Source organism: Alligator mississippiensis, chromosome 2 (assembly GCF_030867095.1).
Source record: "Alligator mississippiensis isolate rAllMis1 chromosome 2, rAllMis1, whole genome shotgun sequence".
NCBI classification, from domain to species: Eukaryota; Metazoa; Chordata; order Crocodylia; family Alligatoridae; genus Alligator; species Alligator mississippiensis.
This window is the reverse complement of record NC_081825.1, coordinates 127103668-127125006: the sequence shown is the minus strand read 5'-3', so window position 1 is coordinate 127125006 and position 21339 is coordinate 127103668. Positions and strand designations below refer to the sequence as shown.

General features: G+C 41.0%; 1 long non-coding RNA gene across 1 annotated transcript; it reads left to right on the top strand.

Annotated features, from left to right (window-relative positions):
* Nucleotides 1–1982: 1982 nt before the first annotated feature.
* LOC109286311 (uncharacterized) lies at nucleotides 1983–20004 on the top strand. The gene is made up of 3 exons (XR_002094314.2): nucleotides 1983–2233; nucleotides 10846–10945; nucleotides 16203–20004. It is a non-coding gene; the product is annotated as an uncharacterized LOC109286311 (long non-coding RNA).
* Nucleotides 20005–21339: the final 1335 nt, after the last annotated feature.

Here is a 21339-nt window from a genome sequence, read left to right as displayed (position 1 = left end):
TCAAGAGTAAGGGGAAGGGTGGGGCGGTGGGTTTTGGGTGCAAATCTTTCTAACTGTTCTACCTGAGGCACCCCTCAAAGTTTTGCAAAACAGTGAAGGGAAACCAAAGGCGACTTTCAACTCTGCCCCATCTGGGTTTCTCTTTGGAATGAAATGATTCAGCTTAGATGCTGTGTCCAATAGGGCTGTGTGAAGCTTCAGTCCCTGATTCGATTTGGTGGAGATTTGGCCCAATTCAGTGGCTGAATCTCCGAATCCGAATCAAATCAGAGGACCCTTTAATCTCTCTGAATTGAATCAGAACTCTCTGAATTGATTTGGAGAGATTCAGACATAGAGACAGCTTTAAATGTGTTTTTTTTACATACCTCTAGGTAGCAGGGGCTCGTGAGCGCTGCGATGCTGGGGCACATGGAGCATCCCACAGGAGCATGGGGGGGCTCCCCACTGCACTCAGCAACAGACCTGGAAGTGAACCAGAGTCATTTCCAGTCCACTTCCAGTAACTGGTGCCTCCTGAGTCTGGGGGGGCACCTGGGGTCCCCCTGTGGCCAATCTCCAAGCTGCGGAGGTGTGGGGGGCCCCCCCAGCCTGCTCCCCAGCAGACCTGGATGTGAACTGGACCTACTTCTGGTACACTTCTGGGTTTGCCGCCAAGCACATGGAGGGCTCCCCCACACTCCTGTGGGATGCTTTATGTGCCCCAGCATTGCAACGATCCCCACAAAGTGGGATCTCCATAGAGACTGGCCTGCGCTCTCCACAAGCAAGGTCCACTTGGCCAGGCAGATGGGATGGGCTATGGGTGGGCAGGAAGCAGAGTCTGGGAGTGGCCAGGACCAGGACCAGGGCTGGGATTGTAGAGAGGTGACAGTGTTGTCGAAGCACTGCAATCTGCTTCCCGCACTGCCTCTGCTGGGGGCATGATCCACGGGAGTGTTGTGGGGTAGGCGTGATCTATGGCGGGGGAGCATGTGCAACCTACAGGAGTGATGGGGGCGGGGGCAGGAACATTCCACAGGAGCAATGGGGAGTCGAGCACAATCCACAGTGGGGAGCGGGGCAGGCACAATTTATGGGATTGATGGGGGGACAGGCATGATCCATAGGAGTGATGGGGGCAGGTGTGATCTGCTGGGGGAGGTGGGATGGATCAGACTCATCTTGTTATCTGAAAGAGCTAAGAAACAAATAACATACAACCCAATCAGCAGCAGAATTGTGAACACATTGGATGGAATTTTATGGTACCATCTAGTGGAAACTTATGAGCTACTATTTTGCATGACTCCAGTTTAAAATGCACATTGTACAATAATGAATCTATGTGACACAGAAGTGGGCTGTCCTCTATGAAAACTTATCCCTCTCTGAGCCAATTGGTCTCTGAAGTGCCACACTGCCCTGCTTTTGGCATGACATTTTATGGCAGTAGGGAGCCTTGCATATTATTTCTGTCAACCTGTTCTATGCCGTGACTTCACAGTACAACAGTCTTGGAACACAACACCCCCTTGTTCCCAGGAGCTACAAAGAAAGTGAGGGGGTCCTGTGGACCAATCTGAGATGCTTTGGATTTTAGCTGATCTAATCTGACTTCCTGCCTGCCACAGCATTTCATCTGCGTACTCTTCTGCTGAGTCTAATAATTGATCTATCTAAACAATTATATCATACTTCATGAACACTGTTTCAGGGCCAGATTCAGCAAAGCACTTAAGTACTTGTTTAACTTTAAGCACATGCTCAGGTATTATTGATGTCAATGAAAGTAAGCCATGTGCTTAAAGTTAAGCGCATTCTTAAGTGCTTGGCTGAGTAGAGATAAACTTAAGCATGTGCTTACATGCTTTGCTGATTCAGCTAAGTACTTGCATTTGCTTTAGATTCTTGTATCAGTTCCATTTTTACTCCTTCAGTGTATGAAGTTTTCTTTTTTCTAGTTCCTACTGTCAAACAGTTTGGACCGGGAGGAGTGAAATATAAAAAGGATACTGTACTGGTACATTATACGTTTTCATTTAAAATATAGCTTTCTTTTTAAAAGTGTTTACTGTGCACCAAGTTGGGGCCAAAGCCACTGATTTATATTTTCATTCCTCTGTCTCTTTAAATCTGGAAGTTTAGGCCCAGGTCCCCAGAACAGCTTTGGAGATCAGGAAGTGTTTTGCTTCAGGGGTTTTGGCTTCCTGTAACTCTTCCATATTGAGCTGTCCCTTCTTCGACTTTGCAGGTACTGTAACCCTTTTAAAAGCTGTCTAGTTTGATTTCTACAGCTATTACTGAGTTTAAATAGTATTCCCAGAACTAGTAGTGACAAGCTATGCCTGCGAACATTTGTCTCTACGAAAAAGCTGTAGCAGCCAGTTGCAAAATGGAAAACATTCTGATTGAGGTTAGTGCCTTGAAAGCCGTTCTTGTATGAAGTAAATACATAACAGCGTTTGGAATTTTAGTTTGTCAAAGGACTGAAATTTCATAGCAAGTTTGGACTGAAGGCTGTGATCTTTGCAAAAGTGTTTGCGCTACAGTCGTTGCAGCTAGTTGCCAGCTCAGGATTTTATTGCATGCCTGGATGTATTTGGTGTTTTTCAATAAAACCCCAGCTCTTGGAAGCAAGTGATTATGTGAGAATCTTGGCTTTTATTAGACAAAAAAAAGTGAGTTTTCAGCTTTTCAGGGATCAGAAAAGCATGAAACGCATGCCCTGAATGCACCCTACAGGGTCAGAAACCAGAATGCAAAGGGAATGGTCCAAAAAAAAATTTAACTTATTACAAGTCTTTTGGAAAAAAACTTAAAAATGATGATTTGGGGTCCTCTGTCATGATTTTTGAAGGCTGAGTAAATCTGACCTATTTTTTGGGTATTTTTGCTTTGCATTGAGAATTTTTAATCTGGAAGCGGTGTAAATATGTTTTTTATGTGATTATGCAAAGAAAAGGTAATTTGCCAAAAGGATTCAATTCTCCTGGAACGGTTTCATAGTGACTTGCATCTTTCAATTTTCATACCTGCCAATATAGCATACTTACACTTAAGAGATCAAGTTGTCTAATGCCTAGGTGGGCACGGAGCTTAAGAAGCAGTCTTTACTAGAAGTTATTGTAACCTTTAGTTGCAATGCATATCAAGCAGAGTTCATATTTGAGAACAAAAGTTGCTAAACCTTTCTTTTCATTAACCATTCCTTGAAAAGACAGCAGAAATGTCCAACTTGCTAAGTATCATTCTTTCTTTTTTCAAATGTAAATAGTTTTTTTCTTTTCACAGTTGGATTTATAGGAAAGCCACATGCATAATAATAATAATATTAGAAAAGCAAACAAAGCAAATTTTAAATGTTTGTAACAAAGTATTTTACTCTTTGCACAGAGCACTTGCTTCTGTTGCTAGGAATGGGTAAATATCTACTCCCAAAGGAAAGGAATTATCAATAATAAATCATTATCTTTTGATAATTACAGCATAAATAATATATGTAGATGGAGGCAGATTTCAGATGGCCAAATTCTGCACACATTGCTCGGGAGCTGTTGAACAATAATTGACAGGAGCATAAATGCCATGCCCAACTCACTTAAGGAATTAACTTTGACAGAGAAACTTACATTTTGAAAGGGATCTTAAAGACCACATTTCTCTTCCTTGTACCTACTATTTTTCAAAGATTCGAATTGGTTTTGTGAACCTATCAAAATACTGTACAATAAGTAGAACTCTGCTCAGAAACATGCACGCACTGAAAGAGAGGACACCGTAAGCAAAGACAGTGTGGTCTAGTGGATGATGACTTAGGAGGCTCCCCCTTGTATTTGAAACCCTTTTAAGTCATTAACTCTAGGTGACCTTAAACAAGTCTCTTGACCTCTTCTTGCTTCATTCACCCAGCTGTAAAATCGGGTAAAGCAAGACCTCTTTGAAAACCAGATGTTGGTTCTGATCTGAGTTTTCCTGGGTACAAAACTTTTGGGTTAAAAGTCATCCAGAACAGCATTTGTTAAACATTTACTGCTCTCCACCTACAAGGTATAATGTTTATGCTGTAATCTACATAACTAATTAAACTATGTCAGGATTTATCCTGAATGCTTCATGCATATCATATTTGGAAATGTATCCTGCCCAGTTAGGGCTAAATAAATCTTGCCTTCTTCTAGATGGCTGTGTGAGGATGAGGAAAGAAAGAGGTCCTCTTTCCCTCATACAAATAGAAAAGCAAGGTTTCTTCTCAGTATTCAGGAGGGAGTGAAGAGAAAGTGTAAGCTCATATGCTGGCCTGCAAATCTCCTCAAATGGGGCAAGGTTACACAACACAGGGTGTTTTTAGCAGTCCAAGGGTAAGACAAAAAAATGAATGTTGGTTTGAACTCGTGAAAAAGGTTACTTAATTCATGTTCACATTTCTCTTCTATTTGCTTTCTTCAAATACTCTAATGCAGGGGGGTCAAACTCAACTGGGGCCCCAGGCTGGATTCATACTCCTGGGGTACTGTGGCTGGATTCAGACTGGGGCCTGAGGAATGCCACAGTGGCCACTGTGGTGGCGTGGCAACGGTAGTGGCATTAAGCATTAAGCGGTGTGGCTGTGGGGGTCCACGGGGAATTGCTGGTGATGACTATGCCTAGTGGAGCCAAAGGGCCCTAGAGTCTGTGGCAGGCCATGCTCCCCACAACTTCTGGTGGCTCAGATAGGCTCTGTGGGCTGCATGTGGATGGCTGGCTGTATGTTTGACACCCCTGTTCTAAAGAGTAAACTTGATGATCACATAAACAGAGTACATGATCCCTGGAGGACAATGTTTGTCTCTAGGTCCTGGTCATACATTAGAGAATGCACAGAAAGGCATTGTACCTACGACAGAATTCACTGCAGGATTTGGGCTTCAAGATGTACGTGTTATTTTTCCATCATTTTAACAATTACTTGTCTAATTGGGGAACAGAAATGTCATATGGTATATTTGGCCATTTGTACTAACTGGCACAGTTTGAATACTGCCAGCTAGGAAAGAGTGCATATTTTACTACCCTTTGTGGACAGTTCACACTGAAGAAATGACTTGTGGTGTAGATCTAGGACCTACAGGATGTAAGCAGGCTGTTCACCAAAAATTATAGTAAATTTGGGCATGTCCTGGCAAGAGTTTGCCAGCTGCAGTTGCAATATGGAGAAAAGTTCACAGGGAAGGAGATATACAATACTTCACTCATGTAGGCTGATGGAGCTAACATTGAGCAGCTGCTTTTTGTTGTGCAAAAAAAGCTGCATGATAACATTTTGACTTCTCTCTCTTATTTGGGTTCAGTTTAGTTAATGCGCAGAGCAAAGTGTTAAGAATGGCTATCTTATCTAAAAAGAGATGAAGGGAGGAGATGAACCTCTTAGTAGTAGACTTTTGCCACGGTTTGGGGTTCCTTAACCAACTCTGCCAAGCCCTGAGGTAATCAATGAACTTTTTTAACAAAAGCAATACTATACATTTTGAAAAAAAGTAATGGATTTCCTCCCTTTTTTAAGCAAGTCTTCATCAGTAAGAGTCACAAGGAGTCATTTGTGGAAGAAAAACCATGCAGTTAGCTTGACTTGGGGGCTGTGGGGCCATTTTACACCTGTGCTTTGGCCCCTTTGCACTTACCTAACAACATAGAGGGCTGTATTGGTGCCCCCTTACCCAGTGCTCTCCCTCTAAGCATGCAGTCCTTAAGTCATGAGGACAGGAAATGAACACAAAGGGTATATACAAGTGTTACATTTATCTAAATACCTGATCATGCAGGTGTTCACGGGGCTTAAATTGTCCAAAAGTAGTGTGCCCAATCTAAGTTGATATTAGGAGGTAAACACTAACTTTAAATCGATTAAGGGTTGACCTGATATACAAAGTGTTAACCCATCCTAGCAAACATCTGTACACATTCACAGCACAGTCTTGGGGCTGGGAAAGCCCACCACCTGCCCTCGCCCGGAGGCTGTGCCATTTCTATCCCCAGACCTGACTTGGTTATTTTTAGCCCCCAATGACCTCCCAAACCAGTCCCTTTCCTCCCAGACCTGACAGCCCCACCAAACTCTCCAGCAGCCCCTCCCCACCCCGCAGCCTGGGCATGCCTCCTCATCCCACTAGCCCCTCCTCCCATCCTGAGTTACTTACCTTGGGCTGTCCACCCTGCTCTGGGATCAGCAAACACCCTCTTTGCCTTGTGTAGTAGCCACTCCATTTTTCCCCACTGGTGTCTTTCCTTGCTCTTCCCAACAGAAGCTGCCCAGGATCCCTGCTGCAAGTTGTTTCTTCCCTAAAGCTGTTTCTTCACTTCTGATCCTCTGGCTGTGCTCTCATAGCCTTTTCATATCTCTTGGCTCTCAGCCCTCTCCAGCCCTCACATCTAGGACAAGCAGGGCCAAGCTATAACAAGCTCCTGTCTGGAGACATCAGGCAGAACTGTGGATACTAAGGCAAAGTGAAAATGCAAGAGACTACAGTCCTTCTTTGGGTGGGAGATTTTTTCCTAGGTGGATCAGATTACTAATTTGAGTTGATAGAGGTGTGGTCCTAAATTTAAATCTGGCACCCCTACCAAAGTGGTAGAAAACTTGTATGAAAAATGCATACTTTTTTCCAAGCAACACCTCAGATATGTGGCAGAACATGGCCCTAACATACCAAAGGAATTACTTGCATTCTTCCTCTGATAGCCCTAGCTTGGTCTTTGTAGGAAATATAAAAACAGTGGTACTTTTCTTTCCCCTTTTTATTGGGAGGGTGAGGGGGGGAAGTAGTTAAATTTATCATTACAACTGTAATGTACAAAAGGTCTAAATAATAACGTTCCATATTACTATCAAAACCAGTTCTGTTATGCTGCCTAAAATCAGTTTACTGCACACTTAAATATGATACCATATAGATACATGTGTATGTGTGTATGTGTATATTGTTAACATTCATTTAAAAGGCATGAAGGCTATGCTATGCCCCAGTAATCCTATTATAATCCTTGAGGAGGAGGAGGGGGAGCAAAAAGGACATATTTTCAGCATCTTTTCTTTGTGAGGCGGGAAATTGTATTTGCTTTTGTTCACTTATAGACCCAGCATACTTTAATGGATCTGTGACATAGATAAAAAGCAGAAGTGCGTCTAGAGTGCTGACTTTTACATTTATTTCCTCAAAGCAGAGGGCAAGGAAGCTAAAGATTTAAAATGCATGGATTCCTCTGAAAGCTTTAAACCTATTAGGACAGACGCACAGCAACTTTGCACACAGATTGCCCCCAAAGTAAGTCTTGATTTTAGGACTAAGCCAAGCTGGCATGCAAGAGCAGTTGCTGTTGATCTTTTATACTAATTTTGGATTAATTGTGATCTACAGCACTGCGTAAACATGCTAACCTAGTACTTCAGCTTCACCACAGCTAAACATTAATCCTTCTTAATGCTCTAAGTCAACTTTTAGTCCTTAGCAGAATTTACCTTAATCTCTGGCTAGGAAGCTAACTGATTTACAAAACATAATCCAAGAGCTCCAGAATCTTAAGGAAAATGTGCACAGAAGCAATTCACCTATGCAGAATAATATATCTGCCTGGCATCCTTCACAGAACCAAGCACTTGGAACAATTGATCAAAATTGTACTGAGCAATACGGTGTCATATTTCTAGCTGATAGACTGAATAGAAAAAAGCATTTTACTTGAGCTTCTTTTATGCTATAATTTTTAGAAGCTTTCAGCTTTTCCTCATTTCTGCTTCTGTTCTTCTTAGAGCAGATCAGCAAAAGAACTCACTAGTTTGGCAAAAAATGTTGGTCTTGATGATCTGTGATAATTATTAAAATGGAACCTTGTCATTTCATAGTATTTAAATGTCCTTCAAATGGCTTGGGCCCAACTCTTCCTGTATGTATTCTGTCACAATTTGCATGTGAAAATAATAAATGTTCATGAGTCATGACAGGTTTGGCACTGTAAAGCAAAACAGTTGTTGAGTTGCCAGAACACTACATAGTTCTTCAATCATTAAATTCATGGGTTAGATTTTCTACTATGTTCAGGGGTGGGAGCTTTTGGGAGGTGTTATGGCTCTGTGATTCTTCACCAACCATTTTGTGCCTTTCTTCACCTGGGCTAGGGACAGAAGTTACACACAAACCGGTTTAAGTGATCAGAAATGGATTTCAACCTGTATCAGAACAGAAATTTAGTGCACATACACCATTCTTGAAATGGCTGAAACTGGTTTAAGATAAACCCGGTTGAATGTAGTATTAGACTTAACTGATTTGGGTCAAACCAGTTTATGAAACTTCTGACCCAGACTGCTTCCTGGTTCAAGTTAAACCATAGCCCCCAGTATGCTTTCCAGCCCTGGGCTGGGCTGGGCTGTGCTGTCTGCTCCAGAGAGCAGGGCTGGCCTTGCCCTTCTGCTCCCTAGCTGGAGCAGTGAGGGCTAGCTGACTGGCTGGGGGTTCAGGGCGGGGGGGTGGAACTGACCCTCCCAGGCAAACTCTGGCTGGGGTCTGGGTCCAAGGAGGGGGGTTAATCACCCCTGCCTCTGCTCAAATTTACAGCTGGCTGCAACTATGGAATACAAATCCCAGAGGCACCCGGAAGCAAGAAGAGGAAGTGATGAGCAACCCTGCAGAGTCCTGCTGCTGTAACTCTGAACTGTAAATTCCAGACCTCAGGGGCAGCAGAAAGAGGAAGTGAACACGCAGCCAGAGAGCTGTGTGCTAGCATCTCCAAAAGCTTCTGACTTGAGCCACTGCAGGCATGTGGCTGTATTTCCTGAATCAAAGGACAATGTCTGTTCACTTCTGTTCCAATTTAATCTGTGCATTTTAGACTAACCTGCAAAGATTGAATTGATTCAGTCTCAGGATTTTTGACTGTCTGTACTTAGCCTTAGGCACAGGGACTCTCAGTCAGCTGGAGTCACCCAGATCAGGTTGTGCTGCAGCCTCTTCTTCTATGTTGATCGTTGCAGTGAAGGTGCAGTGATAGTAGCCTATCTTTACACTAGCTGGGGACATTAAGTTGGGGAATCCCTGGTAAGGGTGTTGTTAACCTCTGTACCTATGCCAGCTCCAGAATACAAAAGGAGCTGGGCAGAAAATTTTCCTTTATGGTTCAGATTACTGATTTGAGCTGTTAGAGGTCTGGTCCTAAATCTAAATCTGGCATCCCTACCAAAATGGTAGAAAGTTTGTGTGAAAAATGCATACTTCTTTCCAAGCAACCCCAAGGTCTACCAGCTTGTGATTCTTCCACTGCATCTCTGACTTATTCCATACATGTGCTGAGAGGAAGGGGAGAATACAGTTTTCTCCTGCTGAGTATGTATACAATGTGCACTAAAGAATAACTTCCAGAAAGTCTGGGCAGTCCCCTGGCATCTAAACAAAGACTCTACAGTAGAGGCTGCTGACAGCCCCCCTTGTCTTGCTCTTGCTAGTTACCTTTGTATGGGCATGTAGGGAGGCTCCTGACTACCTTGATTGTAGATAGAGGAGTCTGGGAAGCCTTCTGAAGAACCTGAGAGAAAACAGAAGCTTATGGATACAAACAACAAGTGTAGGAAGAGAGAGCAAGGGCCCTAGTTTGTCTGTGCCTTTAAAACCTCTGGGCTAGGGTCAGAAGTTACACATAAACCAGTTTAAATGATCAGAAACTGGTTTAAACCTATAACAAAACACAATCTCAGTGCACATAAACCAGTTTCAAAATGGCTGAAACTAGTTTAAGCTAAACCTGGTTAAATGTAGTATCAGATTTAACTGATTTGGGTAAAAACGGTTTATGAAACTTCTGTCCTTGACCTCTTCCTGGCTCAAGTGAAATCAGAGCCTGCCAGCATGCTTTCCAGCCATGGGCTGGGCTGTACTGTCTGCTCCAGAGAGCAGGCCTGGCCCTGCCCCTCTGTTTCCTAGCTGGAGCAGTTAGGGCTGGCTGACAATGGGGTGTGTGTGTGGGGGGGGGCAAGACCAGCTGGGGATGCAGCCCAGTCTATAGTGGGGGACTGCGCACCCCCCAGGCAAACCCCAGTTGGGGCCATAGTGAGGGGTTAAACACCTGTTCCTCATCTCAGACTTACTGCTGGCTGCAACTATGGACTACAAATTCCAGAGGCACCTGAAGCAGGATGAGGAAGTGATGAGCAACCCTGAAGAGTCCTGCTGTTGTACTTCTGGACTGCAAATCCCATAGATCTTGGAGCAGCAGGAAGAGGAAGTACTCTAGCACCTCCCAGCTTCTGGCTTGAGCCACTGCAGGCATCTGGCTATATTTCCTGATTTAAAGGTTCACTTCTGGTTCAATTTAATCTGTGAAACTTAGACTAACCTCCAAAGACTGATTTAGCCTTGGGCTTTTTGACTGTCTGTACCTAGCCCAGATGTGGAAACTGGGGTCTTTCAGGGATTTGACCCAACTGCATGCAAAATTCAGAAAATTGGATCAGGTTTCCAGATGCAACTCTGAAATTTTAAAGACCATGGCACTTACTTTCCTCCTTCATCAACTGACTGTCCATCACGACTGGAGCAATGGATTGTCTGGATCCCGAATTCTACTTTGGTCTGGGCCCTAGTAGTATCCAAAACATTTTTCTTGTTTTATAAAAAGTACAGTAGTAGAGATTTTTTCCCCTTCACTTTCATTTATATTTTCCATACATGCTTTTCTAACTGGCTAATACTTAGATGGAATGAGATAGAGTATAGTGTTTTTTTTTCTGTCATGTCAAACAAATGCAAATGAACTCAACTACTCCTTTTTAAGTTAATTTGATTGACTTTAAAACAGTAAAATCCAAAATGCTATTTTTAAAATTCTTTTTCTGCACAGGCTGCTGATCTATAAAGAGAAGGAAAGAGGATGGTAAAAGAATTGCAGCTCTGATGATTTAGTTTGTGAGTATTGCAGGATATGAGCATAGAATTACAAGGTGAATAATCCATTTACATTGAATATTTTCCTTACTCAAAACAAGTTTCTGGCATAAGACTGTATGTTTGTCATCACTGTGACATTTGTAACAATGAAATTCAAAAATCTGACAAGTTTTTCATAACCCCTTTTTGTAACCTCTACTGTTGAGCAAACTCATTCAACTAAATTTTCATGTTTAACTTTCTCTTTGTAGCATAATGGAGCATGTGGAAAAGGTTTTTTTAAAAATCATTTGAAATAGGGAAGTCATAATTAACAAGGAATAAAAAATAATGTGATTTCAGGACTTTTTTTTGATGAATTTGTGAATTTTGCATTTTTTTGCTGCTGCAGATGTGTGACTTCACCTACTTTTTGCCACAGTTAGCACCCAGCATGGATGATATGATCCAGGATTGTGCTTTCAGTGGTCCAGCAATTTTCAGAATGGGTAGGAGCAGTGTTCATCATTTGGAAGCTACTTGCAAATGTTCGTTACTGAGCTCCCACTTCTAATTTGATAACCATAGTCTTTGTGGTTGCTAAGAGCAGCCTGGAAATCAATGGGACTCTCACACTGAGGCTTTGATGGACAGCTTGTCTCTCTTCCCAGTTCCAGCGTGACTATGGTTGGGAGCCCACTTGGAAAGCAGGAAAGTGAAAAAAAAATGGCTTCTCTGCTGCTGGGAGTACTGCCTCTAAGGAAAAGTATGAATTAGTCCTTGAAAAAGGGGGTGCATTGTGTAATTAAGTAGCTAGTTAAGTGAGCCTCAACCTTAGAGATTTAACTACTGTGTGGGAATAATTTTTATTCTTCAAAGGTAGGTATCAGGACTAGGATTTCAGGCTAATCTAGAACAACTAGGGTCTCATTGTTAGTGATTATTAGAGGACCTGTTGCTTCTACTTATGTCTGACTGTTATTTAAATGTATTAATTGTATCATACAGTTCATTAACTTATTCTCTCCAGGCCTGGGGAAGCCTGCAGGATGCTGATTTCCCACAAGGCTCTAATAATCAGAGTAACTAATTTTTTTCTCCTTGGGTTGCTTTTGTGGTTGTCTCTGTGTTTCCCAACACTAACCAGTTTGTTTGCACCACTGCTCACATATGCTCAGAGTTCTCTGAAGCAAGAGCAGGTTTGCTTTACAAGATAATTTGACTTGAGAATTTGGATGTGTCATCTTGGGACACCCCGGAAATAGTTGATCTGATTTGTTCAGCAAGTAAACAAAATGTTTTTGTTTGAAATAAAAGTGTACAACCAAATGTTATTCAGACACCTTAGCAGCAGGTCCTGTAACTGCAGCCTGTATTGAGTTCAGTGCAAACTCTCTATACTGAGAAGGTACGAACAGCAGGCCTATACACTTTCCTTTTTCCACAGCAACTGACTTCCCAGGAGCAGTGGAGAAATGGATCCATGTCCTGCCACCTCGTATTCTTGGTAGCTGTAAATCCTTTAGTTATGTACTAGAGGCAGTGAGGAGACTGTTTCTTTTTATAGCAGCTAATTATTGAGACAGCATAATTTGCTATGTTTTTATTTACTTCAGGTTTCTTAATCATCCTGTGAAACATCCTTTTATCTTTGACTAGAGTGAAGGGTTATGTTACTCTCTTTTCTGTGCTGCTCACTGCTAGTATGTGTGGAATCTGTCTTGCAAGGAAATGCAGCTTGTTCAATTTGTGTAATATACTTCTGCATGCTTTTTAAAAGGGAAAAAATGGTGAAAAGCAAGGATGGAGGGAGGGATATACTGGGCAGATCTACTTGAACATGAGATGCTAACTGCGCAGTAGCCTAATAACACTGCACAGTAGTGTGCCAGGCAAACACCATGCTAATACACTTTTGCACAGTAGTATTAGGCTACTGCTCAGTATGTGTCACAAAAAACCCGTGTGCTGGCGCTACTGTACAGTAGCTCAAGTTACTGTGCATTGATTTAGTACTTGGTTAACCAAGTAGTAAACTTAATGTGCCATAACTATGGCACATTAATGAACATGCAGATGTGCCTACTGTGCCTAAGTATGAAGGTTTTTCAAAGTGTAAATTAAAGGGTGGGATTTGTCTCTTGCACAAGATCAGTGAGAAGGTTATGTCTGCCACAGTAAAGCTTACTTTTCATGTCTATCTATGTCTATTTCTACACCTGTATTTAATAGTATTACTATTGGCCCATTGTAGTGAGGTATTAAGGTAGGAAGCTGGTAGTATACTAGCCCCACACTTATGCCTGAACTTATGCCTGAGTTGTTTAGCATATAAAAGTAGGATTTTTTTTCTTTTTTATAGACAAACATGTTTGATTACAATGATTCAACTGCTTTAGTGTTGTTGAGGTCTGTAATCATGGCAAAAGAAGGAGAGTGACATCTGAGTTAGAGAGGCAGATGCAAATGCCTAATTGGTTGTGCATCCAGAAACCTTTACGTAATTTTCCAAAGCCCTTTCAGTGTTGATGTGTTTAGCTGAATGTCACATCTTAAAAGGATAGTATATTTTAAAAATCTACAGGTTTAGAACTCTTTATTACAGATTAATTTAAACTATTAAAGAGAATTATAAACACTAGTTTACTTTTTGCTATTTATAAATGTTTCTTTTTTGCATTAAGCTTGGATAACAAAGTTGAAGGAATGAATATAAGCATTGCTTCTGCTGTAATGAGCACTTATTTTGTTTAATACTGAGAACAATAATATATTATTATCACTCTGACATCAGGCAATTTGTACCTCTTCTTTTAAATAGTTCAAATGAGGATGCCAACCCAGCCTTCCCTTTTTCCCATCCCTAGTCAGTTTCATTTTAATTAACAAGAAGCTTGAATATTATATTTGTATGCAATTTGCAAAAAAACCCCCATATTACATTATAAAACCTAAATTCTAGCAATATAATGACATTTTAATTTTATACCTTAGAATCCAGGGTAAAAGACTTGCATTCCCCCCCCCCCCCCGCCCCCAACATAATAGCTAATAACAGGGACAGACAGTTCTGTGAATATTTTAATTTGAAGGAGTTTTATTATGCAACTCTCAAACTACAAGTTTTCGAAAAAAAATTAGTAAGTCTCCACTTCTTGGTTTGTTGTAAAACATGTGCGTATTTGGTTGCTGCGCTCTATGGAGTGGGTGGGGAAAAAGGGAGGCCTGGATTAGCATAATTATGTTAGCTATTTTAGGAGATCTAGGATGAATAAACAGATGTCATAGGGATAGTGATGCTAAAATTGTCCTCAGTAATGCTAAAGAGGTGCTTATCATTCAGTGAATGTTTTGGTTGTGCACGATCTGGCCTATATTCATCAGTATATAAATAAGCATAATTATTTTTAAATTACTTTAAGTAACAAAGAAGTTGGATAAATTATGTAGGACACAAATCTCTCTTATGCAGGCATAAACGCATATGGATGGAAATATGGCGACACACTGTGTTATTATTAGCTGACAAGCTGAGGCACGATACAGCATTTAATAATGGCTGGTAAATCTCTAAATGATGTCAGTGTATCATAGTGTTCTTTTCATGATATTATCAGCAGACATTAAAATTATTTATTGCTGTCATCATGCATTTCTGTCACCCGTGGCAACTTGGCAGAAAATGTATTGTTAGCACAGCTGATGATAGATTCAGTTTCAGATTTTGGTTCTAATAATCTGAACATCTCAATGGTATTTTTATGTCTACTGGCAAACAATTGCTTCTCAGGTCACACTGTATTTACAAATAGTGCCTAAATAAAGCATTTTGGATTTCTTGCATTCTGCCTATTAATAATAATCTTTTCTATGGAGTTTTTCATTTGCAAATCTCTATTAAGATGCATAAATTGTGTTCTCTCCATTATATTGATCACGGAAACTGAGACACAAAGGCTAGGGACAGAAGTTACACATAAACTGGTTTAAGTGATCAGAAACCAGTTTCAGACTGTAACAGAACAGAAATTCAGTGTACATAAACCACTTTCAAAATCACCAAAACTGGTTTAAGATAAATGTAGTATCAGACTTTAATTGATTTTGGTCAAACCAACTAATGGAACTTCTGTCCCAGACCCCTTCCTGGTTCAAGTTAAATCACAGTCCCCCAGCATCCCAGGAGGCTTTGAAGCCCTGGGCTGGGCTGTGCTGTCTGCTCCAACAGAGCAAAGTTGGCCCCATTCTGCTGGTCCCTAGCCAGAGCACTATTGCTGTTCCATCTGGCTGAGAAGGGGGTGGAGGTAGGAAACCAAGCTCTGACTTGTGGGAACGGAGCAGCCCCTCACAGGCTTTTCCCCCACTTGCTGCTGGAGCAGGTGGGATGGGGGGCATGGCCAGATCCCAGGCCAGGCTGGCAGAATGAGGCAGGGGGTCCCTCTTGCATGGGACCTCTGCTGGGGTCTGCCTGGCAGGGATGGAACAACCCCTGCCTGGCTTTTCTTCACTTGCCACTTAAGCGGAGGGGGCAGGGGTGTGGGCAGACATAGGCCAGGACCAGCATGCTGAGGCAGAGGGGAGGGAGGGGGTTTAAACTCCTTCTCCCACCTGCATGGGACCCCAGCCATGGACTGCTTGGCAGGAGTGCAGCAGCCCTTGCCTGGATTTTCCATGCTCACCACTCCAGTGGAGGGAACAAGAGGGGGCATATTCTGAGTGTGGTGTGTGTGTTTCCAGTGTGCATGCATGTTATTTAGACACAGCATTAGGCTTCGCTGGTCTAGCAGACTTAAATGAAATTTGCAGTGCGTGAAGGAGCTTGATTGCAACAGTAACTTTTTCAAAACAGTAACTTTGTCCCTAGGGTGTTTGTTGTGTGTTGATTTTCCTATATGTTAAATATTTGGATTTTTAATAAACAAAACATTCTAACTTTAATTTGTATCTTCCATAGACATTAATTGTTGCTATAATATGTTTTAATGACTGCATGCAGTATTAGATGTATCTGTCTGTGTAAAGGCTAGTGTACAGTTTTTAAATTTTGCCTTATTGGATATACTGATGAGAAATACTGCAATATTGCAATAGATGTCACCACCATGTCATTAAACATAAGATTTTTCCCCTTCCCGGACCTGGAGCCCTTGTGGATGCACTTGTCTGAGTGTAATCAGTAGTGGTCTGACATGTGATAGAGCCTGGAGGTTTGAAGTTTTGCATGAGACTGACTACAAAACGCATGAAGGGGGCCCATATTCAGGTGGGGTTTTGGTACTTTTACCTGTTATTTCATTCTAGAAAAGTCTTTTTTTCCCTTTTAATATTTAGTTCCTGCCTGCTTTGGATGCAACTGACCTGTGAGATGGTACCTAGCTTGTATGACGCAGTTGGAACATCTGGAAGGTATACAAGATAGATGTGTAATCCCTTATCATTAGAAACTGGGAGGATCTGGAGCCACTTACTTAAGAGAAGTGTAGTTCGCATCTGAAATGTAGTTCCACACCACCACAGAATCACTGCTCTTGCCTCATACTAAACAACAGCATAATTTGCGCTGATGCAACATGCAGATTTATTTAAAATAAATACAAATTATTTTGGCTTCTGAGTTTTAGCAGAGTTTTTGAAGTTTCCTTAAAGTTATTATGATCAGATGAAGCTAATTACAGAGTACTTTACATATACTCATCTGGTAAATGTCATACAACAGACGGAGTCAAAGGGAAGGTATGTGGGATTTTTTGGTCTTTTCTTTTTCATTCTCATTAATGTTCCTGCTCAATTCAAAGCATGCACTTCTGACATAGTTTCTTTTCCTTGGAAACCATTTCCCATTCTAAAGCCAGTTTCTCCAGTTCATAATTATCTGGAGAACTTCTCAAAAGTGGGATGAATATCATATTTCCATTACTGTGTATGTGGCCCAAGAAACTTGTCTGGCACTGTAAAAGCACCATGTTTAGAACACAAGTATCAAAGCCTGCACATATCTACTTGTTAAAAAAATTGTAGCTCTCTTTTGCCACTCTTAATTCCAGAGGAAGGTGGAAGGGCCTGGGGTCTTTAGTCAGGAAGCCACTAAGCTACTGCACCCATTCTCCAGCTAACGCTCTCAAACAAACTTATATCTCACCTGTACTCTTTGTCCCTTAAGGAAACTCTGTGAACTGATTAGAAAATATAAATGGAGAAGGAGAAATGTCTGTTGGATGTTGCCTTTGCTCTATGTTACTTTAAGGGAGTCTGTTCGCCTCCTTTTTTATATACCATTTTACCTTCTGTTTTAAGTCTTTTAACTTGATCACTGACTCTGTAAATTTGATTTTAGAGCTAATCAGCATTTACTGTTTAACCAGAGGTTTTTAGTTTTAGGAAATGCAGTTTTATTGTGTGTTTTGCTATTTCAGATGGGCAAAGAAATGGTCTTTTCAAACAGTTTACTCAGAACTGTGCTAGCGTGATTTCCAGTTGTATTGTATACATTAGCAGTGATAAGGGCATAGACTAATCTATGGGGTCATCTTTTCCTACTGTAGTAAAATAGTTTTAGCATGTGTAAAGTAGCTTTAGTTGTTTCATACAAAAAATGCAGACAGTCATATAGGTGAGCATATATATATATATATATATAGTTAAGCTTCTTGGAAAATTATATTTCTATTGAATATGAGCTTATTAAAAAAACCTCTGAATTTATAATTCTGTCTCAAGTTTTGTACCACAAGATATGAACACAGTTTTTTACTTTGCATAGATGAGATAAATTTTCATATCAACTTATTTGAAACAAACATTGACAATGTCTTGTGCAAGATACACATTCTCCTGCCTCATGTTGAATAGCTTCAGAACATGGCCAGTTGTTCAGGAAAAACACTACTCAAGAAGGGAAACTTAAAAAAAAATATACTGTGTCTTTATAAAACAAAGTGCCTACTTCTGGTTATGCTAAATAGCGAGGGGCCTCATCTGAGTCAGTGTGAAAACAAGATTCTCTTAGTAATTATGAAACAATCATGTTTAGCATATTTTATCAGAATTTGCATAAAAGAAACTTCTCTTCACAAAATTGAGCTTGGATTTTTTAAAAATCTGTTTAAGAAGTGATTCTAATAGCTATGCCGTCATGCTTTTATTTACAGCATACAAGGATATTAAGAAAGAGGGTCGAGACCAATCTGGAGTGAATTTCCATCACCCATAGTGGTTTTTGCTAAGAAAACAGGCTTTAAATATAAACAACATCTGTATTTTTCATGTTGTCTTTCTAAATAATGGTTCTGACAGCTTGCTCTCATTGTAATGCAACAGTTTGATTCCTTCATCTGCCAGTCATGCAGGGCTTTGTGCAGAATGCAGAGTTCCAACATATTTAAACATACATCTCTCAAAACTTTTGATATCTTTTCCCCCCCGACAGGATTTCAAAAGGTAGATGACTGTGAAATGCACTTTCATTCTCTGTGTTAGTGCTTTAACATTAGTCTGACTTTAATAGGCTGGGATGATTTCAGCTTATAAATCTTCAACTGGAGGATAAAGTTCAAGTAGATAAAATCAAACAGATGTTGGTGGGAGGATTTCTTCATGACCCATAAAAGTGCTATCATCAAAGCCTAGAATCATTTGTTTTGAATTATTACATTGTTATCAAAAGGACTGTAGCAGTCTGTTTGTTGAGAAATTGGATCTGTTTATCTGAAAACAGAACAAAGATGCCATGCTAAGATGTCCCTGGGAAAGTGTGGGTTAGCTGATGGCTGACACGGTAGGGTAGCTGTGAGACATTTTGACTGACAGCTGTCAGCATAACTGCGAGACCTGGAAGCTTTTGTAGACTATATTTTTCCTAAAAATGGCATAAAATGCAGTATTATGCATTATCGATGCCTCTCTAAAAAGCAAACTTTCTTAAAAAAAGAAAAGAGGGTTTTATATACAATTGGTAGATGTGAAATAAAGTTACCTTTTAATAATAATATTCAACCCTTTTTAAATGGTTTTTCAGATAAGACATTTCATGCTTTTATTTCAACTCCAGCACACTGTTTAAACGGAAACAAGTTACACCTTTGTAAGTGAAAAAATGTGGATTTTTTATTGCCCATCACAAAGACTTTGCTCTTTCACTCCTGATTCATAAAACAAAAATTAGCGTATAAGTGGCACATGTACCAATGTTTGAATGGATCTAAGGCCAGCTCTCAGATTTAAGTGGAAATCATGTAAAAGCATGAGGACATAACTCTCCTAAAATCCTACAGCTACTACATATGTTCATGTGTAGGAAAAAAAAGTGTGATTGAAACTTGGCCTCTGACAAAGACTTTTAGGGCATTCTCTTTCCGTTACAGGAGTGCTGAATGGGAATTAAAACAGGCCAGAAATTCACTCTGTCCCATTGTAATAATGATGAAATCTTGTCCCAAAGCCCTTTACAGACATGTGATACTAGCTGCCACTTTAGCTGCATGGGGATTCCCAAGTCAGACTGCTTTGTGGTGGTTTTCTTCACCACTGTACGATGCCAGTTCAGGAAAGTGTCACAACCCAAGGGTGTGATTTTTTGTTTGTGTGTGCTTCGGCACTGCTAAATTATTTTCCCGCTGTTTGTAGCTTTCTTTGCAGGGTGCATTTCTTCGGTGCAGCACAGAAATGCACATTGCAAGGAGTTCCCGCCATTTGTATTTAGATTCGTGCCCCACTATTGGTCAGTTTTAAATTATTCCTACGTGGCAGCTAGCGATTGGCTTGCTAGCCGTATAAGAGGCTTGAGTGGTTTCCGCCCAAGTTGGAGGACTCCACGAACATCAGGAGGAGGAGACTTCACGTTTTGTGAAGATCTCTAAGTGCTGCGGAGCCTATTGGACCCAGCGTGAATATCAAGAAGGCATCAGGGGTCTGATCACCCTCTAGCCTCTCCCCGTCACCAAGCGAAATCCTCGACGTACCCTTTCCCTGCACGCACAAGTTCCATGGAGCCTAACAAACTTCGTGTGAATGAATTTTGAGTGAATCCAGAGCTCTGTCCGAGTCCTTAAACTGGGACTGAAGCGAAGTATTCCTGGAAGTTTTCCAGCCTGCACCGCGACCATCTACGGTGTAAGTAAACAATCTTAAACAACCATTAAGCGTCCGTGCCTAATTCTAGCGTGCTGCCTGCCTTCCCCGACCCGGCGTGTCCGGGCTGCTGGCCACAGCCCGCCGCGCGAAAAAAGGGCCTCGGACTGCTCCCGGCCCGCACAGAAAGTATATAAAAGCTTGTAAGTGCTCTCTTGAATAGGCATGCTGTCCTGAATTGGGGCTGGAGGGAAGAATACCTCCATGGTGTGCAGACTGGGCCACCTCTTTACTCTACAGTGGAGGCCAAGTGACTACAGGCATGATGAGTTCTACCTCTTCTGGTGAGAAAGTAAAAGATTCCTTCCATCACTGCTTCCACGTAAGTTTATAAATGAAACACTTTTTTCCTCCATCTTGGTGTCTCAAACACAGTGTTTCTCAAACATGGTATCTTACCTCATAGTGAAATCCATTTTTAGTCACTAGTATATATATTCTATAGTATACACGCATGCACATGTGTGTATACTCTCTCTCTCTCTCTGTATGTATACACACATGTATACATACATATAGTGTGTGTGTGTGTGTGTACACATGCACACCAGTGCCACACACATGGAGAAGTGTACTATATATCTATATCTATATATATTTACACACATACACACACCCTGCGTGTGTATGTATATACACAGTGAAATCCCTTTCTTGTCAGATAGATATACAAATAAAATATGCTGCTATTAAAAAAAAAGATTGAGGGTGAGGGATTTTACTTTGAGGTAAGATGCCGTGTATACCTCTGAAAAAAGGATGTGTATGTGCGTGTATTTGTGTATATAACAAGATATACACAAACACAAGATAGTCCACTTATCTTCTGGAATCACTTACTGAACTTGGAGTAGCTTCAGATGGGGGTTCAAATGCATCACTGAAACCAACAGAAGCAGGTTCAGTCATTTTGCAAGTCATGAAAGGGAAATAAACAGCATGTGATCTTGAGAGGGCATATTATAATTATGAATTTCATTAGAGGATTTGGTGAATACCAAACATGGAAGGTATTTACATGAAAAACGTGGCAATGTTCCTGGATCATTTATCTATATAATTTGCATTTTCAGGTTGTCAAATGATTACACTCTTACGATTGCAGCATCTAGTTGGCCATGTCTAAAAACATGCTGTGTTAGACATTGGCTTTTGTTGATAGTTATTACAAAAGCTACTCTGATAGGAAATTGCCTTCTGTATATCTTAAAAGGTAGACCAGTGTCTGATGGGCATATTGTGACTCTTGGTAAATGCATTTTCCACTAGCCTGTTGTGTTATCATGTTTGGCCAGGTACAGACATTACACTTTTACCAGTACAGTATATGTGATTGGAAACT